General features: G+C 39.3%; 1 long non-coding RNA gene across 1 annotated transcript; it reads left to right on the forward strand.

The window, feature by feature from the left end:
* Positions 1–1,065: 1,065 nt before the first annotated feature.
* On the forward strand, positions 1,066–9,705 carry LOC309693660. The gene is made up of 2 exons (XR_014272690.1): positions 1,066–2,910; positions 8,200–9,705. It is a non-coding gene; the product is annotated as an uncharacterized lncRNA (long non-coding RNA).
* The last annotated feature ends 1,122 nt before the right edge of the window (positions 9,706–10,827 follow it).

Genomic DNA, 10,827 nt, shown 5'->3' on the forward strand with positions numbered 1-10,827 from the left:
ATAAGTCTCTAAGGTCAGACAAAGGGACAGAAACTCATAGCTTTCTACCAGCGCAATGACAAAACTATAAGTTGTTTTTTAACATCTACTTTTTCATCTATTTGGCAGTCACAGTGAAAAGTATAAACATTGGCACGCTTTGTCTTGTGATTCTGCTGTTCGTAAAAAATGACCATGCGCAAAGTACCAGACTTTAAGGCTTTGACTTGATGCCAATGGCCTGAGGAGGACAGTATTACCCTTGGACATGTGTAGTCTGCCGTCTACTCAATAGAAGAAGAAGAAGCGCGGAAATGGCACAACTGTCTTCAGTTTCTGGGAGAGTTTAACAATGAGAGACTGATGATGCAGAAGAAATCTCCGTGGTTAAAAACATTAAAAACAGTCGTCCAGGATGATGAGATCCGCCACTGGCTCAGACTGCTGTATATCAGCCGGAGACCCGAGATGAAGTCACGCAGCAGGTATGTAAAACTGTGATGTTCTCAATGAACTAACACAGGAACGATCTGAGCTCAGTCTGTAAGCTAACAGGCTAAAATCAGAGAGCAGCTAATCAAACAAGTGCGTCCGTTTTTTTTAAAGGTAAACTTTTAACAATAGACTTTCATGAGACACATCAAAACCAAACAGGGAGGGAAAGCTTCGGTTTTCTGCACTGTGCCACAGTTCGCTGTCTGCTTCGGTTCACGACGCCTCACTCCGGGGCTACAGACAGTTCTCTGCCGCCTGTGGTGCTCCTCACCTCCGTCTGCACCCACAGACTTCCCGAGGTGGAGGCAGGCCGGCAGGGACTTTGAGAGATGGGCTTTACTTTTAAAAATAGCCCTTAATCAGGGTCTAACTCACTAAAAGATGGCCACATGTCTCTCTCCAACTTAATCTCTTTCTTTTAAGTAATTGTTTTTCATTGAAATGAAATTAATTGTTCAATAAAATGATTACATTTATAATTGAATTAAAGTTAAATTAATCAAGGTGATTTTGACTTTGCTAGTTAACAGGAAGAGAAACAAACTTACACAGGATCAAATGAAATTTGGACCCAGCAGAAAAAGTCAGATCACAGACAAACAGAAACATTCCTCTTTGGCTAAAATAAAATGCAGATTATTGCTCATCTGCAGTTTTAATCATGGTGAATAATTTATGATTCAGCCAAGTAAGATTCTTCTGTGTGGAGGTTTTTCCCCTGTCAAAAGGCATTGACCATTACCTTCATCTAAACATGGAATTTAAGTCATGTAGTTGCCGTTGTTTGTTTTTAAAGAGGTCATAATATTTTTGTGATGGTAGAAATTTATCTTCAAAGTAATAGTTATAAAGTGAATTAATAAGACTTTCCAACAAAGAGAGGGAGTCACATGGTGCTTCTGAAACATTTGTACAAACCTCTCTCACATATGTGAGCAACATGCTCACAGTGTACAGCCCTGCTGACTGAGGCTGCACCTTTACCTGTCTAATCTTTTTCTTTTTACTTTGTTCCTCAAGTCCCACATCAACATGAAGTGTAAGGAGGAGGAAGATCTGGCTGGCCAGCAGGTCTGGAAGCAGGAGAGGAACTTCAATCTGGACCAGGAGGACACAGATCAAAGAGGAACAGGAGGAACTCTGCATCAGTCAAGAGGGAGAACAGCTTGTAGTGAAACACGAGGATGAAGGCATCGTCGTCTGGAGCGGGGAAGAGCGGCTCAGACAGCTGCATAACATCTGGAAACCTGAGAAAGATTTACAGACCAGCGGTAAAACTGTAATCGCTTTTCTGAAGTGTTAACATTAATATTAAACCTACAGTTTGTATCAGTCAGATCTATTTAAGGGAGATTGGTTATGGCGTCCACCTGAGTGGCAGTGAGACTTCGAGCTCCGACCTCAACGTCCTTTGCCTACGCCCAACAGCGGTTAAAATCCAATCTTTTAGCGGCTGCCTCACCGACTTAAGCTTCTGTTCTGATCTAAACAACCAAGATGCCGACCAAACATAGGTCCAAGCCTAAAACAGCCGGAAAGGATGGATCAGACGATGACCCTAACAACGAACCTGAAACCGAGAAAATGGAAGGCGCTAGTGCTAGTGCTCAACAGACCGAGGCGAGTGTTTTGGCCGCAATTCAGTCGTTGAAAGTACATTTCACTGCTCAACTGCAAGAAGTTAAAATATCAAACCAAGAAATAAAAGAGGCGATTGGAGTGTTTTCGGAGAGGCTCACCTCCGCAGAAACTCGCATCAGTAAAGTTGAAGACGACGTCTCTTCCCTCGTAAGTAAAGAGACTTCCCTTCATAAGAAAATTCAGGAACTACAGTTAAAGGTGGACGACCTCGAAAATAGAAGCCGGAGATCTAATCTGAGACTCGTCGGATTGACTGAGAATACTGAACAAGGAGAAATTACAATATTCTTGCAAACTTTCTTAATTGATGTTTTGGGACGAGACGCGCTCCCATCCCCACCTATCATTGAACGAGCACACAGACTACAAGGGCGAAATACTCCAAATGGCCCACCCCGTGTGATCATCATGTAATTTTTGAATTATCAAGACAAGATGAGGGTGATGAGAGCGGCACGTCTGAAGGGAAAAATAACGCACAACGGACATCACATTATGTTTTTTCCTGATCTGTCAACGGAAGTCCAGAAACAACGGAAACAATACAACCAGGTAAAACAACAACTCCGTGAAATGCATATAAACTTCGGACTGATCTTTCCAGCAAAAATGAGGATTCTCCACCATGACAACAGGCTCCTCTTCCACACACCAGCGGAGGTGGAAGATTTCATGCGAAAAGTCCGGCAACAAAACGAGGGATAAACTTCACGCCCACTCAGAAACGCTACATCAAATATATGCAACTCTGATGAACAACTCCAAACCGGACATATAACGGCTGCTGGTGTACAGGTATGATATAGATGGCCTTAGGTATGCTATGTCTAAATCTTTTCATTCAGTTACATTTGTATGGCCACTTCTTTAGTTAATACGGTCGGACCTAAGTTTGTAACTTCAATCATGAGGACGCTCTATCAGCTCCTTCACACGGATCTGATGCATAACCAATCCGCTATGACTTTGGGGGGGAAGGTTTTGAGATCTACACCGATGGAAGATCTCTGGGTTGTTTTTTTTTTTTCTTTTGTTTTCTGGTTTATAAGAGATTGTTTTTAAAGTGCAGTGCTCTTGAAATAACAACTTGTGAGTCTCGACAGGAGAGACGAGATGTAGTCAAACCCAGATTACTAAAGGTACAAACTGTATGAGTAGTTATTCAAATATTGATCTAATTTCCTGGAATGTAAGAGGCCTTAGAAAATATATTAAACTGAAAAGAGTAATGGATAGAATAAAACAATATCACCCAAAGATAGTCTTCATTCAAGAAACACACTTACTCGTGAATGAAACTGACCGGATAAGGAGGAGATGGCCAGGTCAGGTTTTCTTTAGCCACTTCTCAACACATGCTAGAGGAGTGGCAACACTCATTCATAAATCAGTACCCATGTGTATTAAAAAAACCCATATTGGACCCCGCAGGGAGATTCATTATTCTACAATGCTCCGTGCTGAATCAAGATTTAATATTAGTTAATGTATATGGCCCCAATATTGACGACTCCAACTTTTATAATAATCTATTTCTCTCTATTACAGACCTTCACGGTGAGATAATTGTTGGGGGGGACTTTAATTGTACCCTAGAGCCCAGGCTTGATAGATCATCAGGCTTAGACTCTTCCCATCCAAAATCTAGACAAGTCATACAACACTTTATGTTTGAATTGAATCTTAAAGATATATGGAGATTAAAAAATCCAACAGGGAGAGAATATTCTTGCTACTCAGCCAGTCATAATAGCCGCAGTCGCATAGATTATTTTCTTATCTCAAACTTTCTTATCTCCAGAATTAACAGCTGCTCATATAAAAGTGTGCTTATATCTGACCACTCAATAACCACGCTTAACTTCTCAGTCACAGCAGCTTTTAGACGTAACCCTATTTGGCGTTTAAGACCACACTGGCTGCACAATCAAAATATTTGGAATATGTAGGCAAAAATATTGATGACTATTTCTACTTCAACAAATCCGAAACTACAGCCTCAGTAAGATGGGAAGCTTTTAAGGTCTTTATTCGTGGACAGATGATAGGCTACACCAAAAACAAAGCAAATAAAAACTATACTGAGATGTTGGACCTCGAAGGTCAAATAAAAGAAGTGGAACTTGAGATAAACTTGAATGACTCTAAAGAAAACCAACAAAAACTTTTAAGATTAAGAGCAAAATACGATAAATTAACTACTGAGAAAGCCTCAGCCGGACTATTTAGACTGAGACAGACCTACTATGACCAAGGGGAAAAGGCAGGAAAACTTTTGGCATGGCGTATAAAAACGCTACTGAACGAACAAACAATAAATGAAATTAGAACTGCAGACGAAAATATCACAGATCCTCATAGAATAAGTGAACTCTTTGAACACTACTATTCACAACTATATACTTCAACAGGAGATACGACTCGAGAATCACTAGAATCCTTCTTTGACTCAATAAGTACCCCTTTACTTTCTGAAGAAGCCCGATGCGAATTAGACTCTCAGTTATCGATGAATGAACTCTCCAATGCAATCGATAAATTAAAAATGGGAAAAACTCCCGGCCCAGATGGAATTCCACTAGACCTTTTCAAAATATTTAAAGATAAATTAATATTCCCTCTGTACGACATGCTGGTGGAAAGCTATGATTCAAAAGAGCTTCCCCCCTCCTTGCGAAATGCACTTATAACGGTATTCCCTAAGCCTGGGAAACCGCCTACAAAATGTGAATCTTATAGACCAATTTCACTAATAAACTCTGATGCCAAGATAATAAGCAAAGTACTGGCAAACAGACTTGAACGGTACCTTCATCTTCTTGTTGATAATGACCAAAATGGGTTTGTAAAAGGCCGACAAACGCAGCATGGGATTCGCAGAGTACTGAATGTACTTTACACAAACTCAGAACAACTAGACATGGCTCTGCTTTCCTTAGACGCAGAAAAAGCTTTCGATAGGGTCGAACATAATTATCTCTATAAGGTACTATCTCAATTCGGCTTTGGCAATTACTTCATGACCTGGGTTAAAATATTATATAATAAACCTATAGCCTCAGTTAGAACCAACAATATTATATCTAGACCATTCTATCTAGGTAGAGGTACACGTCAAGGCTGTCCCCTCTCACCTCTTCTTTTCGTCCTAGCAATAGAACCACTGGCTATTGCGATAAGGAACAACCAAAACATCTCTGGCATTAGAACAAATAATATTGAGTCTAAAATTGGATTATTTGCAGATGATATTATTTTAATGCTGTCTAAATTAAAGAGTTCAATTCCTCAGCTACTTAAAACAATTAACTTCTTTGGCAATATCTCCGGTTATAAAATTAATGAATCCAAATCGGCCATCCTCTTTTTTTAATCATTCTGAAAGAACTAAACCACCTATTCAAACAACGTTTCAAATTGCCAGAGACAGTCTCACTTATCTAGGTATAAAAATCACTCCAAAAATTAACGATTTGGTAAACGCAAATTATTCTCCTACTATCAACTCTGTTGTTGGCTTAATCAATAGATGGTCTATGCTACCAATCTCGATGATTGGACGTGTAAATATTCTCAAAATGAACATCCTTCCAAAATTTCTATATCTCTTCCGAGTCATTCCTCTCAACCCTCCAGATGACTTCTTCACAAAGACAAAAACAATATTCAGTAAATTCATTTGGAATAACAGACGAGCTAGACTGCGTCTTTCGCTACTATATCTTCCGTATGACAGAGGAGGTCTCTGTGTTCCAAACCTCAAATGGTACTACTGGGCTGCCCAACTCTCTGCGGCCTCATGCTGGTTCTCAACAACTACCCTACCCTGGGTAAATTTAGAAAGGTCAAGTACTACCCCCTTACCACTCAGCACTTATCTGTACTCTGCAAAATATAAAGATCTGATGAAAGATACATCAAACCTCTTTGTTAAAAATACTATTCGTGTGCGGTTCGAGGCACTCGAGTTTAAAAATGAAATGCCAGCACTATCCCAATTCTCACCTATCTGGGGCAATAAGGCCTTTAAACCCGGTTGGAAAGATTTGGGCTTTAAAATATGGGCCGACAGAGGCCTGTGCAAAGTTGCAGATCTATTTGACAAGGACACCTTAATATGTTTCAATGGCTTGACTCAGAAATTTGACATTCCAACCAAACATTTCTTTAAATTTCTTCAAATCAGAAGCTTCATTTCAAAAACTCAAAAATCTCTAACACCGCCCACCCTAAACTCATTAGAGGATATAGCAATAAACCATCAGCTGAAGAAGGGTTTAATTTCTCGCTTCTACAATAACCTTAGAGACGGCTCTCAAATATCCTCAGAAAAAGAAAGACGCGCATGGTGTCAAGACTTAGAGTGTAGTATAACTACAGAGGAATGGCAAAAAGCTTGCTTGAAAGCTCAAACACAATCTATAAACACTCAATTTAAACTAATCCAGTACAAATGGTTAATGAGAACATATATTACCCCAACATTATTAAATAAATTTGACCCCAAAACTCCGGACATATGTGTTAAATGTGGGGAAAAGGGCACACTGATGCACTGCCTATGGGAATGCTCAGAAATTCAAAAGTTTTGGAAGGAAGTTTTAGAAATAATTGCACATATTACAAGTGTCAAATTGGATCCATGTCCTAAATTATGCATCCTAGGAATTTTCCCTGCTGAAATCCAGCTGAGCAAAGCTAACCAAAAAACCACAACCTTCTGCCTGCTACAGGCGAAATACAGTATAGCCAAATCCTGGAGATCCACTAGTAGACCACACGTGAGAATTTGGTTATCGACATTGTCAAAAACCCTTGCTCTGGAGAAACTTACGTCTATGATAAAGGGTAAACATGCTTCCTTCAAAAAAATGTGGGGAAATTTTTTGTTATTTTTGGAAGGTGAGGAAATGATCGATAATGTACAGAAATGATTCTATCTATTTAACCTGTATGGAGAAGTAACGTCACAGCTGCTAAAGAAAACCTGGGGAACCTGCGATTGCTGGTCTGCTAAATAGAAGGACAGGAGAAGGGACGTGAAATTAAATGGATTGGAAACGGAAGAGGACGCAGCTTATCATTGCAACCACTAATCTGGATGCCTCTCTAACTAACATGATATCCTTGGATTAAACTTCAGCCCGAAACCCTGGAATGTTATACTTGCTTGATTTTTTTTCTCTCTGGAGCACTATCTGTAAACCTTTGCTTCAGGGTCTTTTTTTTTTTTTCTTTTGTTGTTGGGGGGTTATTTTGGGTTGCATATATTTTTCTGAAATAATATATGAATGATTTTCATGGGAGAGTATATATAATATATCTCTGTGTCCTCCTAACATTAATCATTTACGATGTACATAAATCATTATTATATACTCAGTTTTTTGGTTTTTTTTGGTTGATGGAAAAGTAATAAAGAATAAAATTTTAAAAAAAGTCAGATCTATTTAATGTGTATTCGTGAAAACATGACAGGGAGTTTTAAATGGACTGGTTCTTATATAGCGCTTTTCTACTCAATCTTGAGCACTCAAAGCGCTTTACAAAACTTGTGCATTCATTCACCCACTCACTCCCATTCGCACAAGCACATTTTTCTTAGTGCTTTCTACCAACATTCAGACACACATTCCACAGATCAAAGAGCAACTTGAGGCAACTTGGAGTTAGTATCTTGCCCAAGGATATTTGAAATGCAGACTAGGTGAAGCCGGGAATCGAACCGATCAGTAGATGATCTGCTCTACCGCCTGAGCTACAGCCACCCCCAATAGTGAAGATTATTTTGAAAAATATCAAGATGTAGATCAGTTTCGAGATCAACTCCAAAATAGATCATCAGTCAGTCAGTAATAAGTGAGTTCTTTTTTGTTTGAAAGCTTTTTTTTACTCTTAATGTTGCTGAAAAATGTCAGAACTCAAGTTCTCATTTGCATCAGAGTGCACAAATAACTTCATTTTTACACACTTTTAATTTCACCTGCAAATGTGAGCAACATGCCCTCATTACAGACTTTAACTAAAACTTTATCTTCTCAGAAGTGTTTTTCTATAATTACATTTTTTTTATTGTTCGTTTAGACCTCCACCAGCAAACTGCCTGTAAGGAGGAGGAGTTTGTCGCCAATCAGCAGGAGAGGAACTCAAGTCTGGACCAGGAGGACCCAGATCCTCCACAGATTAAAGAGGAACAGGAGGAACTCTGCACCAGTCAGGAGCTGGAGGAGATTGTACTGAAGCAGGAGATCAATAGTTTTATGGTGACTTCTAGTTTTGAGGAAAGTGACCTCAGTGAATCAGAACCAAACGATGACCAGCTCCTTGCTCTTAACTTTCCTGAACCAGAGCTTGAGGAACAGGAAGAAAACCAGCATGTGGACTCGGGATCAACTAGAAATGCGGAGCTGAAGAAAAGGAGACGTCACAAAAACCGAACAGATAAGTCTCGGAGTGAAACTGATACAAGTAAAAAATCTGTAAGCTGTGACACTTGTGGAAAAACTTTTCAGTGTAAATCCAACCTGACGAGACACATGAGAGTTCACACAAGTGAGAAGCCACATTCTTGTAGCACCTGTGGGAAAAGATTCATTTGGAAATCAGGATTGGAAACTCACGTAAGGATCCACACAGGCGAGAAGCCATATTTTTGCATCACCTGTGGGAAAAGATTTAATAAGAAATCCGGATTTGAAAGTCACGTGAGAATCCACACAGGCGAGAAGCCGTATTTCTGTAGCACATGTGGGAAAAGATTTGGTAAGAAATCAGGACTAGAAACTCATTTGAGAATCCACACCGGTGAGAAAGCGTATTCTTGCAACGTCTGTAGGAAAGAGTTTAGAGACTTGTCGACTATGAAAAGTCACAGAAGGATCCACACAGGTGAGAAACCATATATTTGTAGCTCCTGTGGGGAAAGATTCAGTTGGAAATCAGGACTGAATTTTCATCTAAGGATCCACCTGAGTGACAAACCAAATCACTGCAGCACCCGAGGTAGAAAATGACCTCATGCTCCAAGTCACGGTACATTTCCTGTCCACAGCAGTGAAGGGCACTCTATGTTGTTTGTTCCAGCCCTGACTTTATGTTTCTCTAAGTTTGATATTTTTTTATTGGTCTTTAAAGGTGACACAAATATTTATTGAACATGGATGCTCTTTTAATATTTACCACAGAAACTTGTATTTCTTCTTCAGTATAGAAGAAAACAAACATGAAAATGAGTTTTTCATCACTTGTTCCTTGTAACAACCATGATGTGATTCCTTTTTATCAGCCAATAAATAAGTTTTGATACACAGGACTAAAGATTTAAAAAAAGTTCAAGACAAGTATACAATTTTTATTTAAATATGTTTTCTTTGTGATTTATGTTAATGAAGGTTATACTTCAGTATGGCTTTGACCTGGTTGTCCTGGTTCTTCTTAGCAACATGTTGCAAGATTTGATTAAATTTTTTGTGACTTATTTTGTGTATTGTGTAATCCCTGCTAAATAAAAGCAGTTAAATGTGCTATATTGGCTCATGATAAGTGTTTATATCATTTTGCCTAAATGCAAGTAAACTCAATGTTTGCCAACTCTGTGTGTGCAGTTTGCTTCATAAGTACAGTAACAGAACTTAAACTACATGGAGCCTATTTTGATTACATCATTACAGATGTAGATATTATTCATAGTTCATATTTCACAGTGTGCTGCAATCTTCTCCACAGACCTGCATTGCTCTCTGTTCAGACCCGTCATCTTCAAGATGTCCACTAGATGTCGTCAGAGTTCCCCCCTTTCCTCATCTATTGTGTTGCCATTACCTGAGCCTGCTTAAAACCTACAGTCCTTTACATATGGGTTCATTCAGGGTCATGTTTAGTGGGCAGGTTTAGTGCGATGAAGGAAACTCGTTTTCTTTAACTTTACCTCTCAGTAAGTAACTGGAGTAACAGACTCACTGATTCCTCCCCACCTGCTGGACATGAACCAGCTGACTGACACTTGTTTTCATTTTCTCATTCATAAAGTTGCTACCAGTTCAATTCATTTATATTTATATATAGTGCCAAAAAACAACAGTTGCCTCAAGGTGCTTTATATTGTAAGGTAAAGAATGTAAAAACCTCCACAATTGAACAAGCTGAAAAGAGCAAATGCTTGGCAGCAGTGGCAGAAACAGGCTGTCTGTTGTAATCACTGTAAAACACTAATCACTGGTCAGTCATTTGTTGTGTTGCAATCGGTTACACTGAGGGAAAAAATTTCACAACTGGATCTCGGAGATAATGTGAATATTTGTGAAAATATGTGAAGATGAGGCTGAAATAACTCTGAGACTCTAAAACACGATGAAATGCTTACATATTGAAATGTGTGTAGTAACATGACCTACAGCTTGTTTAAGAACTCGTGATTTTTTTCCCCTGTTGGCATAAGGTGAAATCCTGCATAAAGGAGGTGACCTTTGCTCCCTGACTCAGACGTGATAAACATGACCCAAATCATTCACGTTGGTGCCAAATAATGTTTTGTTAAAGTTTAACAAGCTTTCCCAGCCTGAAACTGCCAGACAAACAAATCACCTGTTGGAGATGCTGGTTTAGCTCCCTGGGTAAAGTGGGTGACCCAGATGCTAAAGCCCAGCTATGACTCCTGCCTGAGGACTTTTAGTCTTGGTTTGCATCCAACTTTTCTGCCACAATAGTTCAATT

The sequence above is a fragment of the Aulonocara stuartgranti genome, assembly GCF_965226115.1.
Source record: "Aulonocara stuartgranti genome assembly, chromosome: 18".
NCBI lineage: Eukaryota > Metazoa > Chordata > Actinopteri > Cichliformes > Cichlidae > Aulonocara > Aulonocara stuartgranti.